The 19,408-nt window shown below is 45.9% G+C and overlaps 1 long non-coding RNA gene across 1 annotated transcript; it reads left to right on the forward strand.

Annotated features, from left to right (window-relative positions):
* Nucleotides 1-8,712: 8,712 nt before the first annotated feature.
* Nucleotides 8,713-12,159, forward strand: LOC308576183. The gene is made up of 2 exons (XR_014003133.1): nt 8,713-9,043; nt 11,900-12,159. It is a non-coding gene; the product is annotated as an uncharacterized lncRNA (long non-coding RNA).
* Nucleotides 12,160-19,408: the final 7,249 nt, after the last annotated feature.

The raw sequence follows: 19,408 nt of genomic DNA on the forward strand, positions 1-19,408 counted from the left end.
GAGAGAGGGGGGGATAAGCAGGCAGATGGAAACGACACCATTTTTATAATTATTTTTAAAAGGAGAGTGCGAGCGGGGGGAAAGAAAAAGAAAGAAAGCGAGAAAGGAAAATTTTAAATAAAATAAAACGTAAAAGAAAGCTGAAAGGGGTTCATTCACACACTTTCACAAGCTTCCCTCCGCGAACAAAGAGGTGGAGAAGGAAATCCCCTCTCAAAGCTGGGGGTTGAATCTCCTGCCGTGAGGCCCTTCGGGAAAGAACGGGCGCTTTGCGCAAAAGGGGGTCTGGTCAGTTGCGCAGGAGACGTTCCCACCAGCTTGCGCTCCTGAGACCTCACTCCAGGCTCTTCTGGCTCTGAAACGAATGATAGGAGGCGACCCTCGCGTCTGTCGCCTCCGAAATAAATAATGCCCCCCCTTTTCCCTCCCTCCACCCCAGCCCAGTGCCAGGACTCGCTTTCTCTTAGGGACGCCCACCGGCGTGCGCAAAGAATCTTGGCGTCTGTTCAATAATGTCATTTATAATGCCACCCCCGCCTATACACACCGGGGTTTGTAGGTGCTGGTTCAGACATGCATATTCATCACATGGCGACTGCCAAAACCAACCAACCAACAAACAAACCGTGATGACTCGCGCGTGTGAATGAGCCTCCACGAATCCAGGACCTCCAAATCTCATACTTTCCTTTCCCATCTCCCATGACAGCAAAGTGCACACAAAGTCCCCCAGCCGTTTCTGTCCCATTTTTACACATCGATCACCAGCCCACACTTTTACCAAAACAGTGGCCACCTAGAAATTATTTCACAGCGTTTCGAAAGGAATCTCTAGTCAGCAGAGCTTGGAGAGAAATGGAGCGACTGTACCCCCTCTTGCGAACCGCTCATCAACACCGGAAAGTGCTGTAGAGTTGAGCTGGGAATAGGTTGGTGTAGAAATCTGAAGAACGCAATAGAATAAATAAAGAGAACAGTAAAATTAATAATAATAATAATAATAATAATAATAATAATAATAATAATAATAATAATAATAATATCAGAGGTTTTGGGCATTGGATATCGAATTCTTAAATGGATTTCAGGTATCGTTATTTCATAAGTAAACGGATTATGGTACACTCAGACAGTACACGCCTCTGAACTCTGGAATCGTTTCTCTGTATATCTTAGGATAAGCTGGAAGGGTATTTCCAATTACGCGCGTTAAGTTGGGGCGCGTTTATGCATCCTGGGCCCCCCTTCCCACGCGTTCCGCACACGTGCTGCTTACGCGGGGTTACCTCGCGAGTTCGTGTGACTTTCCCACATCTCCCACGCCCGGGAAGTGGGCTGGGATGCGTGGATCCAGTGAGCTGCAGGTTCCTTCCAGGTTTCCCCTCAAACTTCTAATTCCATCAAGCCTACTGGAAACGGAGGTGTGTGTGTGTGTGTGTGTGAGAGAGAGAGAGAGAGAGAGAGAGAGAGAGGGAGGGAGGGAGGCGCGCCTCGAGGAGCAGGCGGGCCGAGTTTATGGAACCCTGCTAATTAATTGTGTCATTAAAGAAGCATCGTCTACCCACCCAAGGAAAATAAAACGGGTTGCTTGGTATACGAGGAAGCGGTGCTAAAGAAGGAGAGCGCTCATTTCGAGTTCCTCCTCCGCTTCCACCCCACCCCACCCCTTCTCCAAATCCCCCCTCTCCCCCCCCCCGCCCTCAATTCTTCTCTCAGAGCTGCACAGACTCTCCGCAGTTGGTTGGAAGGAAAGGAAGAGAGGGGTGAAGAAACAGAAAGGACACTCGAAGTCGGATAAACTGCGTACCTGGAACAAGGACCCGCCGGGTGCCGTCGGACGGCAAGAAAGAACAGCAGAAAAAATCCCCCAATCTCTCTCTCTCTCTTTTTAAGAGGAGAAGCGCAGCCTCGAACCCATAGCGTCTGCCCGCCCACCCACGCCTCGAGGGGTTATAAAAAAGCTAAGAAAAAGAGGGAGGTCCTCCTTTTTTAAAGAAGAAAATAAAAAGAAAGAAGCAATAGAATCACGACTGATCTCAGACGAGACTGCCGGGATCGACGGATTGTTGCTCCGTTCGTCATCCGAGGGGACCGGGGAAAGGAACCGGTCGTGTGCAACACGCGGGGGGGAAACTGCGCCCGCGTGTACTGAGCTTGTCTCTGTGCGGCAGCCGTTACTGGCTACTAAAATTAGAGGCGAACTTTTCCAGATCCGTCTCTGAAAAGAATCTGCTCTCTGGCTAGAAGCGACTGCGTAGTAGTGAACGAAGTAGTGAACGTGCACGTGTGAATGTGCTGCTCCATATCAAAGATGGGGGAGAGAGGTTTCTGCATGTGAGGCAGAATGAGAGGGTAGACATCTGGACCCTGCCATTTCAGAATGTGTGTGTGTGTGAGAGAGAGAGAGCGAGGGAGCAGGAGTGATCTGTGTATCTTTGTGCGAGTTGAGAAAGTATTTTTAAAAAGAACTTTTTGCGTGAAATAAATTATCGTTATCTGGCTGTGCTAAATCTTATTCTCAGATATGTTTATTACACTTAGTTAGTTTAAAAAACTTGTGCGCCTTCATACCACACTTTTTGAAGTGGCTCAGTCCAGGGATCTGTCTTCAGAAGTTTCTCTCTTTCAACTTCAAACATAGATCGGTTTTTCAGCTGGAACGCCCACGTGTCTCCAGACACAATGATTTTCCATGGAATCGGTTCACACCTTATCTGCCAGCAATCGATGTACAGAAACGTGTGAGCCAGCCTGACGGACAAGCATTCTGGGTTGGGTGGGATACAGGGTGAATTGGGTTCTGCTTTGGATATTGGTCTCTACTATGAATGTTGGTCTCTACTACACACCATACATTTAAGGCGCTATGATAACACTTTAAACAGCTTCACCCAAAGAATCCTGGGAATTGTAGTTCAGTAAAGGTGCTGACAGTTGTTAAGAGACCCCTGAATTCCGCTCACAGAGTTACAGTTCCCAGAGTAAGTCCTTTACCTTTTTTTTTTTTTTTAAAAAAAACCCTCTTTCCAGTGAACTCTGGGAATTGTGAGGAGAAGAGAAGGTCTCTTAACTACTTTCAGCACCCTTGCAAGGCCACAACCTCCAAGGTTCTTTGAAGGACTCCATGACTCCTAAAATGGAATCCTAGTGCTTTAAATGTATGGTGCAGGTGCAACCTAAAGAATGTAAAATGCTAATGTTTAGCCTCTCTGGCTGACTTTTGCAAGAGGGTGGGCTTGATTCCCACACTTTGCCCCTGCCTCCTTCTGGATGAGGTCAAGAGCCTGTGGATGTCATACCAGGGTTGATTATAAGCTTTGCACATTCATTGGTACAAGGTTGTGAGCCGGGCCTCATTTGCACAGAAGCAGCTGTGTCAGGGCTGGACCACTGCAATCCACTAGTAGTGGGAACTTGTATGATGGAATGCTGCTCCACAGGGGAGCAAACAACGACAACATCCATGTAGGTAGAAAACTGGGGTCTAGGAGAAAGATTCAGACCTAGCCTTCTGCATGATCTATTCATTTTCTTTAACGAAAGACATGGTGGTGGTGGTTGCGAGCAGCATTATTATTATTAATAATAATAATAATAATTAATAATAATAATATTTTTTCAGTTTAAGGTTTTACAATCGATTATCCAACAATCACCATAAAAACAAGATTCCAAAGAATCTCCTGGACTTCCTTCCTCCCCTTTGTGGGTCCTTTTGTTAACCATTTCCTCCTGCATCCAAATCTTTGACATCTCCATTATATCCAAAATTCAACATTAAACTACAAGTGTTATTCCAATAGGGAGGAGCATTTTGTTATGCTAGCAACCAACAGTGCTGGTTAGCTCCCCCATTCTGAAGTGTTACAACCTGGGAACCTCAATGAGAACCAGCCCCTTGTATGAAAGGCCAAATGAGGTCAGTGTGCATATGAAATGGCTCATGTATACTACTAAACCATATGTTATGCTACCCCTCCATCACTGAAGTGTGTCTCCCCCTGTCCATCCCTTGACAGAGAAGGCAGCAAAGTGAACTATATATTCTACCTGGGAGTATTTTCCATTGAAATAAACAAGTTTTTTTTTACAATCTAAATAAATGCGCCTGACCCTTGAAGCTCTGGAAACCAACCCCTTCGACCTGCAAAACAGCACATACGCATCATAGGTGAAAACTGAATGTCAAGCATGTTGGGTTTCTTTTTAGTGATGGAGGTGGTGAAAATATGGTTATGCTTCTGCACATGCTTAGAGACACCCTCAACCACCTCCTCATATCCACAGTTAAACCTTGACGTTACAAACACGTTCCGCTTTAAATCTGTATTCTGCTGGTTCCTATTGAGTCACAGATACTTCGGAGGCTATGTAAATGGAACAGTCTGAAATTAGTGGTGTTAATGTTATACAGAGGTTTAGAGGACACCCACCCCCCGCCTTTCTCTTTGGGTTGAAGGAAACTGGAAGTAGTACAAGCAGAGGCCCCACTCTTCTGCTCCACAATAATCAGCCTGCAAGAACTACCATGCCCAGGTTCCCAACTCACCATCACTGGAGTGCCTTAGAAAGTTCACAAACAGTACTGAAAAGCCAGTGTTCAGTGGCACCAGGTGGGTTGTGTTAAGGCAGGCTTCCTCAAACTCAGCCCTCCAGATGTTTCGATACTACAATTCCCATCATCCCTGACCACTGGTCCTCCTAGCTAGGGATCATGGGAGTTGTAGGCCAAAAAACATCTGGAGGGCCAAGGTTGAGGAAGCCTGTGTTAAGGGATCATAACTGAGCCCCATTATCCGAACTGGAGTATGCACCTCAGACTGGAGAAACAAGCCCTAACCCCAAAACCACTGATTTTTATAGGATAATTCTGGCATAGAGCTTCCGACAGGGAGTGGGGAGGGCTCAAGTGCTTTCTCCCCCTCCCCATTCCCCAAGAGAGCTCTGTGGCACTCAGCTTCTGGTTTCCCACAGGCATCTGGGTGGCTGTTGTGAGAACATGATGCTGGACTAGATGGGCCATTGGCCTGATCCAGCAGCAAGGCTCTTCTTATGTTCTTAAGTGCTTGCCAAACTTGGGTCTCAAACTGTTGTTGGACTATAACTCCCATCATCCATAGCTAGCAGGACCAATGGTCAGGGATGATGGGGATTGTAGTCCAACAACAGTTTGAGACCCAAGTTTGGGAAACCCTGCACTCAACAAATTCATGAAGGATTTGGTTAACATTGGCTGCTTGTTATGATGGCTATTCTCCCCCTCTGCTGTGGTGGCCTGCTGGGAATTACAAGTGATGAGAGGTCCTGCTTGTGAGTTTCCCACAAGGCATCTGGTTGAGCTCTGTGAGAACAGGATGCTGGACGAGATGGGCCACTAACCTCATCCAGCAGAGCTTTCCTTCCTCCTCTCAGAGGCCAAGCTCTCTCTGCTTTAGGCAACCCCTGACCAGCAACATTTGAAAATAATGCAGGCGGGACTGGAACCTGGGAAACATATGGTTTTCATCACACCTGATGAAGTTGTGTGCATCTACATAGTGTATACCTGTGAACCCATCAGAGGACCAGACCACCCACCCATTCATTTTCCTGTGTAAAGTCAAGAAACCTTTCTTTTAATCTCACTTGAGTCTTTCCAACACCCCTCCTCCAATTAAACAGAGTTTTGTTCATCTGGCCCCAGCACTTACTCTGATCACCTCGTTCACAGTTGAATGTGCTGCTAACATCCACCTTCCTTCTTTAAAGCTATTCATTTGGTTTGGGCCAGAAGTCTCAGGTCTCGCGGGAGTTGGCTTTTTGTGTGTGTAGGGGGCGGGGAGAAAAAGTAAATAGCCACAGGGCTTTTCTTTATCTTTGCTCGGATTATTTCCCAAACTTCCGGTTCCTTCTTCCGACGAAAGTCTGTAGACGAATTCCAGAGCAGCAAAATAACCCGGACAAAGGAAGCGCTGAAGGAGCCCCTGAGTAATGCGGGAGCGCTGTATATATATATATATATTACCACGATGTAGGAAGAGCTTTTCAGATAAAGATATAAGTTACAAGATGTCTCTCTGATCAGACCATCTGTGTAGAAATGAATCTTCTCCAACACACACAAACACACAAAATCACAAACGTTACTTGCAGAACTTAGTTTAAACGTTCCGGAAAGAATAATTCTGTTACATTTTGTTTTAGTCTTAGAGATTGTTTCGACACTGATCCCAGTGTGAGGCTTAACAGTATATTTTACTAAAATGTAGCTTTTCCAGCTAGAAATCCACAATTGTTTCTCTCGCTCCCTCTCCTGCTTCAAGCTACATACATGCTGAACCACACCCAGCTAAGCACTGCTAAAAACTCTGTGATGGGGGGGGGCAACTTTATTAACATATGCAAACAGTATGTAACTCTATCCAAACCTTGTGGTTTGGTCCTAAGGTCTAATTCACATCGCCTTCTACACAAGCCTCATGGAAAAATATTGACATGCGCTTAAGCATTCTTTACAGTGTTGGACACAATTTAATTAGAATTCGCAGCCTTTTATGTAATTTTAAACACAACGTCAACATTCTCTTCCCCTTCCTCTGTGTTTCAGACCAATGTGATCCCCGCCCCGCACCCTCTACACCTCATATTTTATAGATAGGACCACTGCAGAACTAGACGCTGTGTGACGGTGGTTACAAAAAACTGAATGGGTCAGTGTAGCCAGCCTTGGCGCATACACAAAAGGTGACTATTAATTTGTTGTTATAACTCTGCTGAACTCCGGCCTTCAACAAAGAAATCACTTATTAGTTTAAACCATCATTAAAAACAACGACAACAAATACTCATTAAGACTCATTTTCCTTTTCAACTTTAGGTTGAATTTAAAGGGGCTTTTAAAACTCTGCTGAAAACGAAGTCCCCAAATCTGAAGTGGCGTCTCTCTCCAAAAGACCCCCGTTTTTTGTTTTTGTTTTGCTTTAGTTTTCCGAGACAGGAAGGGTCATTCTCAATTGTTATGCAGCAGTGTCCAGGCTGTCGGCTACCTGGAAGTCTTCCATGACTCAGGGAGCCTCTAATTCTTGACCACAAGTGAAAAACATTGAGGACACCTAGAGATGCCTTAAACCCAGCTACAGATGAAGTTCTAGCCTGTTAGGGCTACGATTTCAGGCTCTCTCTGCCTGACCAGGCTTGGAATATGACTGCTACACTACTGCTCCTAAAACAAGGAGAAAGGATCTCGCCAGCCAAAGCCTAACAGCTTCTTCCTAGGGTTATTTTAACCACTTTTTATTTTAAATAATAAGGCTACAGGAAGGGACATACATTGGCAGAGATTGGTCTGGACTTGCTGATTTCATTAAAGCCCCCCCCCCCATTACCCAGTGCTTTTTTCTGGGGGTACGCAAACCCCTAAACTTTTTGTTAATCTAAGTTTGGCCTCCTTGAGGGGCAGTATTTCAATATGAGTAGGAGAATGAGAGTACTCCTAAACATTTTTCTTTAAAAGCACTGCTAATACCTATCCAGGCCTCCTCTAATTCCAGCACCAAGAGATACCCTTAGTCAGATATCTTCTTACGTTAGCTATGCCAGCTGATCCTCCATGTTTAGGAGTAGTAACTGCAACAAACAGTTGCGGTGGCGCGGGGAGAGCAAAGAGGAGACGTATCCGTTAAGTCCTGCTTCTGGAGCTTCGGCCACTTCCGGAAAGGGGGGTGGACCGGATGGCGCCTTGACGTCACCCAGCATGGCTCTTTTTATTTTTAATGTTTAATTCCTAAACTATTGTTGAGGCTCATTCAACCATCACACACAGATCATTGAACCCAAACAGCTGTTTTAACGCCCAGCAAACCGGCAGCAGATAACCCCATATCGTTACAGGAACACAGGAGACGGCCTTATCTCGAGTCAGCTGAGCATCGCCTACACTGACTGGCAGCGGCTCTCCGGGGTTTCAGGCCTTTTTCAAAACCACCCTGGAGACGCTGGGGATTGAACCTGGGCATGCTCAAACGACTGAGCTGTAAGGCCTTCCGCTTCCCTAGCTGAAAACAAAACAAAAACAAAAACAAATTCAGCAGCATCAGCCTACAACCATCACGAAAAGCAAGATGGAGTCAGGGGTGTCAAATTGAATAAAATAATTTTTTTTGGGGGGGAGGTAAGCCCCGCTCCACATAATCAATCATATGATGTGGCACACGCACACTATTTGAATAACAATGCCCATCGATTTGGGGCGGGGGGGGGAGCGCGGCGGCAGGCAGACCGCTCCAATATTTTATGGGGCGGGGCCGAAGGGACCTCGGGTCCCTAGGAGTTGGCTTCTATGGATGGAGTAGATTTAAACAAACACCACCCCCTCCAAAAATCCCGAACGGAAGGGGGCCAATTGTACGTCATTGGGCCAAAGGTGTCATAGACCTGTGGGGCCACCACCACCGGAGCCAACCTCTACGAGTCAATATAAAATATATGAGGGGGCTGCCCCCCCCCAAGTTGATGGGCATTCCCATTCAAATGGTGTGTGCGCATTGCGTTATGTGATCGATTGTGCAGGGCGGTGCTTATCTGCCCCCTCCCCAATATTTTGTTCAAATTGGCACCTGTGGCCACCACAGAAAAGGCTCTGCTGCGGGCGCGTCAACCCAGTCAAGCTGTCACTGGAATGAAGGAAGGTGAGCAGTTTTCCCCCATTCATTCCGATGGGCCGTGGACAAGAACAAATCTATCTGTCCATCTATCTATAACACACAATCTCTCTCTCTCTCTCTCTCTCTCTCTCTCTCTCTCTCTCTCTCTCTCTCTCTCTCTCTCTCACACACACACACACACACACACACACACACACACACACACGAGCTGATTCTGGCGAGCTAGGCGAATGGCCCATGGAACATTTTGAGTTGCCTGAGCTGGGTGTGAGTGGAGAAAACGGGAGCTGGGAGCGGTGGAGGAAAAGAGAAATCTCCTTCTCGTTCTCCCTGCCAGCCTCCCGCTAATGACTGCGTGTTGATCCTGCGCGGCGGTGCCCTCGTTTGCCTTTGTTTAGAAGGTGAGAAAAAGGGAAATCCGTGATCGACGACTCACCGGCTCTCCAGCAGTAGGGGAGGGGGAGGGAAAGGGAAAGGCGGAGAGGGTTGGCCGAGCTTAGCAGTTGCCCCTCCAGGGGGAATCCGCAACAAGGGTGGCAGAGGTGGGGAGGCGGAGGAGGGGCCTTCTGGAGTCCTCTCCCTTCTCCCCCGGTGCTGGAACTGCACCCCAAAGGGCCGTCTCAATGCTAACAGGCTGGGAGTGGGTGACTGGGAGGTGGCGGGGTGGGGGACGTCCTATGTTGCTGTTTCGTGTGGCTTGCGGGGATTGTTGCATGGGTGGGGGTGCGGGTTGTCGAGCAGTTCACGTGGACGAGGCGATGCCCACTCCTACAGTAACCCCCCTCCCCACAATACCACCCCGCTCGCGAGAGAGCCCAGCGGGGAAGAAACGAAATCAGGACTGAAGCATAACGCTGGGGAATGTTGGTGTGTGTGTGTCACGGGTCTCCTAAAAAGCACCCGAGGGAATTGGAGGGCTTGTGGCGGGGGCAGGATGCTGGGCAAGGTGGAAGTTCTCCTGCAGAAGAGTCCCACCGAAATAAAAGGAAACGGCTCTCGGTGGGTGGGTTTGCGCAGGAGAAGCTCCGGCCGTATAGTGGGTTTTAATGTAAGCTTCTTTCTCTCTCCAAAGTGACAAAGCACGTGCCTTGCTAATGCAAGGCGGTCCTAGATTCTATTCTTGCCATCTCCATTCAGGAAGAGATCCTGGGTTCAAGGGCTGCTGCCAGTCAGAGTAGACAATAGCAGGCATCGGTGGACCAGTAGTGAGACGAGTTTCTCTCCCTCCTCCCTTCTGCCCATTATAAGCGGGAAACCAAAACAGATCTTTTTTTTTTGCCTCTCTTGGAACGAAGCTGCTTGGAGGAGTGGGGTGGTGACGGTGGTGAAGTAAAGGGTTATTATGGGTAGCAATCTTTTGCGTTAGATTCAATGAAGCCGGTTCTCTGGGAGGCCGATTGCGCTCGGAGTGAATCCCATGGCATTCAACGGGGCTTACTCCCTTGTAAGCGACCAAAGGATTTCAGCCTTTCATTGCTCTGGACGTAGAGATCTACCGGGGAGCCGGCGGAGGAGCTGTCTCTCCTTCGCCCCCAGCCGCTGTTAAATCGCACAGCCCGAGCAACGTGCTTTTTCTCCCGGCTTAGTTTGAACCCCTCGCATTTTCACATTAAATATCCGAATGACACTTCACGTCACATCCTCACATATTTGTCTTCGGGATTCATTCTCATGTTTCCTCCATTTCCCCCATTGTTGAAAAAAGGGGAAGAATTCCACCATGAAAAGTGAAATAACCATATCCTTCCAACGAATTTCGTACCTGTAGAAATATGGCAAATTTTGCTGAGACCCCAAAATAATCTTTTTGAAAACCTTCATATTGTAGTTCATTCCCTCCTTTTTTTTAAAAAAAAAACCCCAGCAACATCCCAAAACAAACAAAAAACCCAGAACAACCAGGCGGTGAATACCTAGGGATTTAAAAATCTGCTGCATCCCAGAAGAAAATTGTTTAGTACAGTATTAGTATTTAAAGTACAGAAAATCCCATCCATTTAAAGAGAGTTTGTATTCCCTTGGACCATGCCATTAATAGTAGAAATAACAATATTTTAATATTCATTATTGTGTTCAGAAACATGGGTTTCCTACTTTAAAATATTTACTTTAATATTTAATATTTAAGCTTGCCAGGGAAGGAGCCCCTAACCAAAGCAGACTCATGAAGGAACGCGCGCACACACGCCCCATTGGTCTGTAATTTAAATCTTTTGTTTGTCGTGAAGCCCTAATCTGAAATAGATCTAATAATTATTATTCCTTTCCATCACAGCTGAACACTGCCGGAGCGCTGCTGGTATATAAATACCTGAGTTTCCTCGCCTGGCTGACAATAATACCCTGCGCCTTAAAAGAAATAAATAACATACCGCCCGCTTTCTCACTGCCCCAAAGAGGAGGGAGGGAGGGACATATCCCACCCCTTCCAGATAGCTTTTTGCGGAGGGGTGGGGGCGGGAATGGACACAGATCCATCATACTTCCTTGCCTTTATTGCCGGCGCGCTCACGTAGAGCGCTCGGGAGCTGACCAGGGTGCTGAAGTCGTTCTATTGACCGTAATGAGGATTCCATAAGCTTATCCCTGCCTTCCCTTTTGGGGTCTGTGCGTGCGTGTGTTTAATCTCTATTTTAGCCTCATTATTTCAGTTAGGCGACAATGAAGCCACAGAGTGCTCCGTGACGTCCCTAACTTTTATTGCCTCATGGCTTAGCTCATTTCCCCCACCCTCTGCATAATGTTTATGGTAGGCAGCGTGTCGTTCATTAGCTGAACCACGCTAATACCCTTAACGGAAAAGGGGAGGTAATCAAAAACAAACGCCGGGAAGTTGTATAACTACAACCCGGAAACATAACGGACCGCTTGTCCTAGAGGGAGTTTCCAGAGGGCTGGAAGTATAAGGTTCTGGAATACAAATATGCAAACTTTGGGTCTCGAGGGCCCAGAGGATGACAGTCCTAGTGCTGCTACTACTAAAAACAGGAAGGTTAACTCTTACGTGTTGCTGATATCTTCGGGGGGCAGCGGAAGCACTGAGGCGCAGGGAAGAATTCAACATCTCCCCGCTTGAATTTCCAGGGCCCAGCTAGACGTTACACTGCAGACGCCAGGACTCCCCCCCCCCCCAAGAGGGAAGGCGACTGTTGAAGGATGGAGTTTTGGCTAAGGAGCAAACTCAATGGAGGGGAAAGGCTACGTGACCCTTTCCTCCTGGTCATTCCTTCCCTCCCACTCTGCGTTGGCACCCGCAGGTGAAACAAGCGCTGGCGGAGGAGGGGTTGTGCGCCTGGAGCAGAAAACGACTGGAGGGTAAAGGGCTAAGTGCTCCCCGTTGCCATGCTTCCTTGGAAGGAAGGGAAGAAGGAAATGTCAGGAGACCTTAACACGCGACTGTTTGTAGCTTTTCATTTGGTCCTTCACAAGTGACACGAAGAGCATCCAAGATGCTAAGCCCTAGAAGAGACGGAGTTTAGGGCAAGGAGGAAAGAAATACTTCTTTCTTTTGCAGAAATTTGTGAGATACGTGTGTGTATAGAATGCAGAAAGTTCCAGGTTCAATCCCTGGTATCTCCAGGTCGGGCTGGGAGAGACTCTTGCTTGCAACCCTGGAGGGTCTCTGCTAGTCGGTGTAGACAATATTGAGCTACATGGACCAATACTATGACTCAATATAAGGCAGCTCCTGATTTTCTAGGTTCCTTAACTATAACGTCCGCGAAAGAGGGACGACCACCAATATCGCTCTCTGCTTTCTCCAGATTTTTTGCATCGTGACCCACTCCGCTTCACGTCCCTGGCAAGATAGGCTAGACTGAGTTGCTTTGCCCATTCCCACCAGAGCAAACAGTAAGTGGTGCTGGTGAAACCTCAGTTAAGTTCGGGAGCATTGCTGTTGGCTGTGATCCTGTGCACACTTATCTGAGAGTAAGACCCCTGAGCACAGTAGGAAGTACTTCACAGTAAACATGCCAAAAAGATTGGTCTGCAGGTATAATAACTTCTGATCATTCATAAAGGTCATGGGCAATCCATGGCTAAGTCCTCCCATACAAACCCCATTGAAATGAAAGGAGCAGGAACGTGTGTTTCCTACTACATCGTGGTTGGAATTCATCTATTACTTAAGCTATAATCCTGTGCACAGCTTCCTGAGATTGTCCTACTGAATCCAGTAGGGTTGACTTCTGAAAAAAAAATCCGCACAGGCTCTAGCTTTTAATCAACTGGTAAATGTGTATTTCTTTGGATCTGAGTAAAAACAATACTTCTGAAGCACACCCCTCCATTATATTTTGTGTTCTCATTTTGTATTTTTTCGTGAACCACCCTGTGATCTTTGGACGAAGGGCAGTATACAAATTTAATTAATTAAATAATAATAATAATAATAATAATAATAATAATAATAATAATAATAATTTGTTTTTAGATGATGAGGCACTCTATGTCAGAGATAGGGGTTTTTTGGAAGATAAGTTGGAGAAAATGGAATCTCCTCACTTAGCTGGGCACTTCCTCTTCACTCTTTGCTCCTTTGCCTCTCTTCACTCTTACTCTTCATCTCATCACCAAGCCGGAAATGTGAAGAAGAATCTGCTATGTCTGAGCTCCAATGCTCAGACCCCATCTTAAGCCAGACTTAAGCATGTATTTGTAACTGAATTACCATCTTAAGCCTGACTGAACAAAGCTGCTGTATCTGTTACTCTTCAAGTATTCCGAGTGAGGAAATGTTATTTTTACCTTTTACAAGATTGTTTGTGTGATTATTGTTTTAAGGGGAAAAAAGGGAGAAATACCAGGGGAATCTGGTCTGCCTTAAAGCATCCTGGATTTTTTAAACGAAAAGGCTAGAACTAGCCTATCTAAGCTTCTCTTTTAAGCTCACAAATGTGAGGAAGAGTCAGGGCTGGATTTAGGTTTTATGAGGCCCTAAGCTACTGATGTGATGCGGGTTGTGCTGTGGGTTAAATCACAGAGCCTAGGACTTGCCAATCTGAAGGTTGGCGGTTCGAATCCCCGTGACGGGGTGAGCTCCCATTGCTTGGTCCCCACTCCTGCCAACCTAGCAGTTCGAAAGCACGTCAAAGTGCAAGTAGATAAATAGGTACCGCTCCGGTGGGAAGGTAAACGGCGTTTCCGTGCGCTGCTCTGGATCACCAGAAGCGGCTTAGTCTGGCCACATGACCCGGAAGCTGTACGCTGGCTCCCTCGGCCAATAAAGTGAGATGAGCGCCGCAACCCCAGAGTCGGCCACAACTGGACCTAATGGTCAGGGGTCCCTTAGGCTACTGAAGGTAATGTTTTACATGTTGCCAACAACCAGTCCATGCAGAATGTAGGCACCCTATATATAGAAATGAGCAAACCAGTGATATTTTAGGGAGCAGGCTAGCAGGCGGGGCCCATTACTTACATCATAGGAACCTACACAACACAAAAGACTGTTGCTGTATGTAGGTTTTATTTTATTTGTTTTTTATCTTATATTTTGAAATGTGCATCCAGGTTTTTTTCCTTTAATTTTTTTTTGGGGGGCCCAAGAGAGTGGGGCCCTAAACTATAGCTTGTTTAGCTTATACATAAATCCGGCACTGGGAAGGTAATATCTAATAAATGTATCCTCTTCTGGCATCTATTCACATCCTTACAAACTTCCAACCTGGAACCTTCAACTGGATGCTTGCAAGCTCTAGTGCTATGAGACACACAGAGTAAAAAAACTTTCCTTTATCCACTTCCTTCATGCCATGCATCCTTTTATAAACTTCTGTTCTGTGGCATCTTCTAAAAAGTCCCAAATGCTGCAACCTTTCTTCATAGGGGAGCTGCTTCACCTGCTTGGTCATTTGAGTCACCCTTTTCTGAACCTGTCTGAGCAGCTCATGGTCAACTGTCTGGTAGCCACAGAGAGCAGTTCCCAAAAGCTGAAATGTAAGACTTGAGCATTTCCGACGTTGGGTTGCAAGTTGCAAGTGGTATTCGTCACCTTTCAAGAATCAAAAGCAATTATTTGGGGTTTATTTATAAAGCCTGCCACCCACTTAGACTGGTTTTGCTACCCACTTGCGACTGACTCCAAGCAAGGCCAAGAGGAATCAAGGTTGCCAGTTACTCTGAGTGGGCATCTCCTCCAGTCAGGAAGAGAACTCTTAACGTGCAGAGGGATGAATCAAAGATGGAAGAAGTCCTACAAACACCATGCTTGCAGTCATAGTGATCAGTCACTGTAAGATTAGGATGCTGGATTAGATGGCCCATTGGCCCCATCTAGTTCTCAGTTACTGGTCCAAGTCACCCAATGAACTTCATGGCTGAGCGAGGATTTGAACTCAGAACTTCCCAGTTCTACCCTGACACTCTTAATACACTTCCCCAACCAAGTGCCCTCCATTGATCCTTGACTAGGGTCCCCATCAGCCTCAGATGGCATGATTGTGCTAGCTGGGGCTGATGAAAGTTGTAGAACAAAACATTTGGAAAGTACCCAATTTGGAAGCAGGGAGGAGGAGGGTGCTCTAACCACTATATGACGTTACCTCTAATTTCAGGTCAATACCAGGATTTAAATTTTTTATGTTAAGAAGGAGGTTCCACCACTCCTTGTACTTTTAGAACTATAAGGGAAGGCATTCCTGCAGGATCCTGCCTTGCTGAAGAACATAAGAAGAGCAGTGCAGGATTAGACCAAAGACTCATCTAGCCCAGAATTCTGATTTCACAGTGGCTAGCTAGATGCTTTAAGGCCGCAAGTTTTTTATTTAGTTGATTTATATCCTGCCCTTCTTCTTCCAATCCCAGCCAATGATGGCAAATACAGTTAGGCTGTGTACACACTGCCCATTTAATGCACGCTTAAAGCAGATATCGTCCTCCAAAGAATCTTGGGAATTGTAGGGAATTGCACCCCTGGGAGGGGTAAACTAGAATTCCCAGGATAATTGGGGGGGAATCTATCTATCTATCTATCTATCTATCTATCTATCTATCTATCTATCTATCATCTATCTATCTATCTATCATCTATCTATCATCTATCTATCTATCTATCTATCTATCTATCTATCTATCTATCTATCTATCTATCTATTCATCTATCATCTATCATCTATCTATCTATCTATCATCTATCTATCTATCTATCTATCTATCTATCTATCTATCATCTATCTATCTATCTATCTATCTATCTATCTATCTATCATCTATCTATCTATCTATCTATCATCTATCTATATCTATCTATCTACCTATCTATGCCACTTAAATGCAAGATTAGATTGCATTTTATTAATACTCAATTCAGTGAATTCACTTTAAACACACCAGGCTGTCTGCATTTATGTTCTTGTGGCTCTGCAATGATTCATTGCCACCTTAAGCCTCCCCCACAGCAAAAGTGCCAAATCATTTCCACCAGCCCAATGGAATCCAGGGATAACTTTTTATTCAGCTGCTTTGCTGACCGCATGTCAGAATGATCTCTGAACCTCTTATAATCTCAGTCAAAGAGAAGAGGGAATGAAAGAACATTATACAGCAGCAGAGTCTAGACATTTCATATGTGGGAAGTCTGAGTGCAGTTCAGAGCCTCAGAAACAGGAGAGGAGTCCAGCTGATTTTCCTGAAGGTTTACACATGGGGAGCTACTGGGGAGCTACCACAGCTTCAGGAGTTCTTCTCATGCTAAATGCTTCAGACAATGTCCCAAGTGCTTAATGCTTTTAAAGAGAGAATGCCAGGTGTTAAGGAATGTATGCTAATCTTCCTTGACGTTTTAGTCCCAGATAAATTGGGGAACAACTTTCAGTTACTTAGTGGTGAAGAAAAAGCACTCTTGACATACTTAGAGGGTTCTTCTCCTCTGATTATTACTTCCAGTCTTCTAGGGTGAAGTCTTGGCACGGAAAAAGGAAAGTCTCCAGACAAGAGGCCATTACTCTGAGGACTCTCAAATCCTGAATCCCAGTGTGGCCCTGAACCTAACACACCTCACAGGGCAGTTGTGAGGGTAAAACAGAAGCTCCCCTGAGCTCGTTGGAAGAAGAATTGCATTTTGAAATAAAGTAGTAATTCAAAGGGGATGCGGGTGGCGCTGTGGGTTAAACCACAGAGCCTAGGACTTGCTGATCAGAAGGTCAGCGGTTTGAATCCCCGCGACGGGGTGAGCTCCTGTTGGTCGGTCCCTGCTCCTGCCAACCTAGCAGTTCGAAAGCACGTCAAAGTGCAAGTAGATAAATAGGTACCGCTCCGGCGGGAAGGGAAACGGTGTTTCTGTGCGCTGCTCTACTTACTGAGCTTATCGACCTACTTATTGAGCTTCCAACCTTGTTTGCTTGCAGGGAGATTAGATGATGAGCAGCTCTTTTATGACCATTCATTCTGATTCTGAAGGAGCGTCTCCACCTCCATCGTTCTGCCTGGACACTGAGGTCCAGCGCCGAGAGCCTTCTAGTGGTTCCCTCACTGCGAGAAGCCAAGTTACAGGGAACCAGGCAGAGGGCCATCTCGGTAGTGGCACCCACCTTGTGGAATGCCCTCCTACCAGATGTCAAAGAGAAAAATAACTACCAAACTTTTAGAAGACATCTAAAGGCAGCCCTGTTTATGGAAGCTTTTAATGTTTAATAGGTTATTGTATTTTAGTGTTTTGTTGGAAGAAGCCCAGAGTGGCTGGGGAAACCCAGCCAGATGGGCGGGGTATAAATAAATTATTATTATTATTATTATTATTATTATTATTATTATTATTATTATTATTATTATTATTTGGCAGGGGGATTAGATGACATTGTGTCAAAGCAAGCGGCATTCCACATTTTCTGTTGCATTTCCCCTTCACTCTCCTTATCATGCAAAGCCTGATCTTTTGAGGAAGCAGAAGATAAGAATGGAAGAAGAGACTGCTGGATCAGGCCAATGGCCAGTGGCCAACCAGATGTCCCAATGGGAACTCCATAAGCAGGATCTGAGCACAGGGCCACTCTCCCTTCCTGTGGTCTTCAGGAAGCATTACTGCCTCCAACCATGGAAGCCGAGCAGAGCCATAATGGCTTGTAGCCACGTCCTCCATGAATTTCTCCAGTCCTCTTTTGAAGCCATCCAAGATGGTGGCTGTCACTGCTTTCTAGGGGTGCCAACTTGAATAAAGTATTGGGGTAGCCCAGGTAAGTCCCACCCCACAAAATCAATCACATGATGTGGCACACACACCCCATTTGAATGGCAATGCCCATCAACTTTTGGGGGGGAGACCTCAGCCCCTAGGAGTTGGAGCCCATGCTGCATCCTGAGGAAGAGAGTTCCATAGTTTAACCATGTGATAGGTGAGTAAGTCCTTTCTTCTACCTGTTTTGAATTCTCCAACATTAAGCTTTATTGGATGTCCATGAGTTCTAGCACTGTGAAGGAGAAAAATATTTTCCCTATAGCTATAGCTATCTTCCCAGTTAAGGATCTGACCAAATGTGACTACCCATCTACAGAGTGGAGTGCAGTGGAGACAGAAGCCTAGCATCCCTATGGAATTCCAAGTTCACTGAGTGACCCTTGGTGATGTGGGAATGTTCAGGGATGCAGGAGAGGATATATTGACTGATTATATCCTTATCCAACTTGTGCTAACAAGTTCCCAAAATATCAGCAGAGTAAGACATTCCCCTTTATTTAAGTTCGCAACGGTAACGTGTGCTCAGGTTCGCTAGAACCTCTATAATAATTACTCTGGTAATTTCCCCTTTGTTCCCTCTTAAAATAGAAGACACGACACAGTCCTTTACAAAAGTATAAAAATAGTTTACTCACATTCTGTTCACAATCGGATCCCAGAAGGCAGACAGCTTAATAAAGTAATATACATTTAGAATCTATCTTATAAGAAGATAGTCCCTTTGTCCTCTCTTGGCTGGGAGCCAAGAGGGCATCTTTAGCAGATGTTGCTTCTTCAAAGGAAGAGAAGAGAGAGAGAGATGGCTGCCCCTGCCCTGTGCTTTTATCATTACCTGCACAGGTGAGGCCACACCCACCTCTAGTCACATGCGGAGGAAGTCTGTCCCAGGAAGTTTACCTGCTGGCTGGACAAACATCCCTCCCCATGTCTAAACATGTACACTCTAGGAATGTTGTAATTGACTGCTCCTGTGTTTTACATCCCACAGGTGAGTCATTCTCTCCCGCTTAAACCTATCTTGAAGGCTTGTTTTGAGGATAAAATGAGGACGTGGTGGGGAGAGATGCTGCCACTCTTTGTGTTCAGGATGAAATAGAAACATAGGCTGCACTCCTAAGTGCAAGCACATCAGTGGGACTTACTCCCGGGTAAACAGGTGTGGGAGGGCATCAGTAATAAATCGCAGCAATCTGTAAGCCTTGTGGAGAATCTTGCAGCCCCACTACCCTCCCCACCAACGCCCAGGTCCCAAATCTGAAGTCATACCCCTGCTAATTCCTGCCATTGAATTCTCACTGATTTTGATGGAACCCAAAGGCAACTTCCCTTTCTTGGAATATTTAGGATTTTCCATTTGATGGTGGAATTTCAATTAAAGCATACCCTCCAACATTTCTCCAATGAAAATAGGGACATCCTCATTCCATAATGATAATTTTACTATTTATATCCCACACATCTTACTGGGTTGCCCCAGCCAATCTGGGCACCTTCCAACATTTTACAAAACATAATAAAACCCTTCTCTGTACAGGATTGCCTTCAGATGGCTTAGGAGTTGGATAACGCCATATACTCCAAGATTTCTCCA

The sequence above is a fragment of the Podarcis bocagei genome, assembly GCF_964188305.1.
Source record: "Podarcis bocagei genome assembly, chromosome: 16".
Taxonomy (NCBI): Eukaryota; Metazoa; Chordata; class Lepidosauria; order Squamata; family Lacertidae; genus Podarcis; species Podarcis bocagei.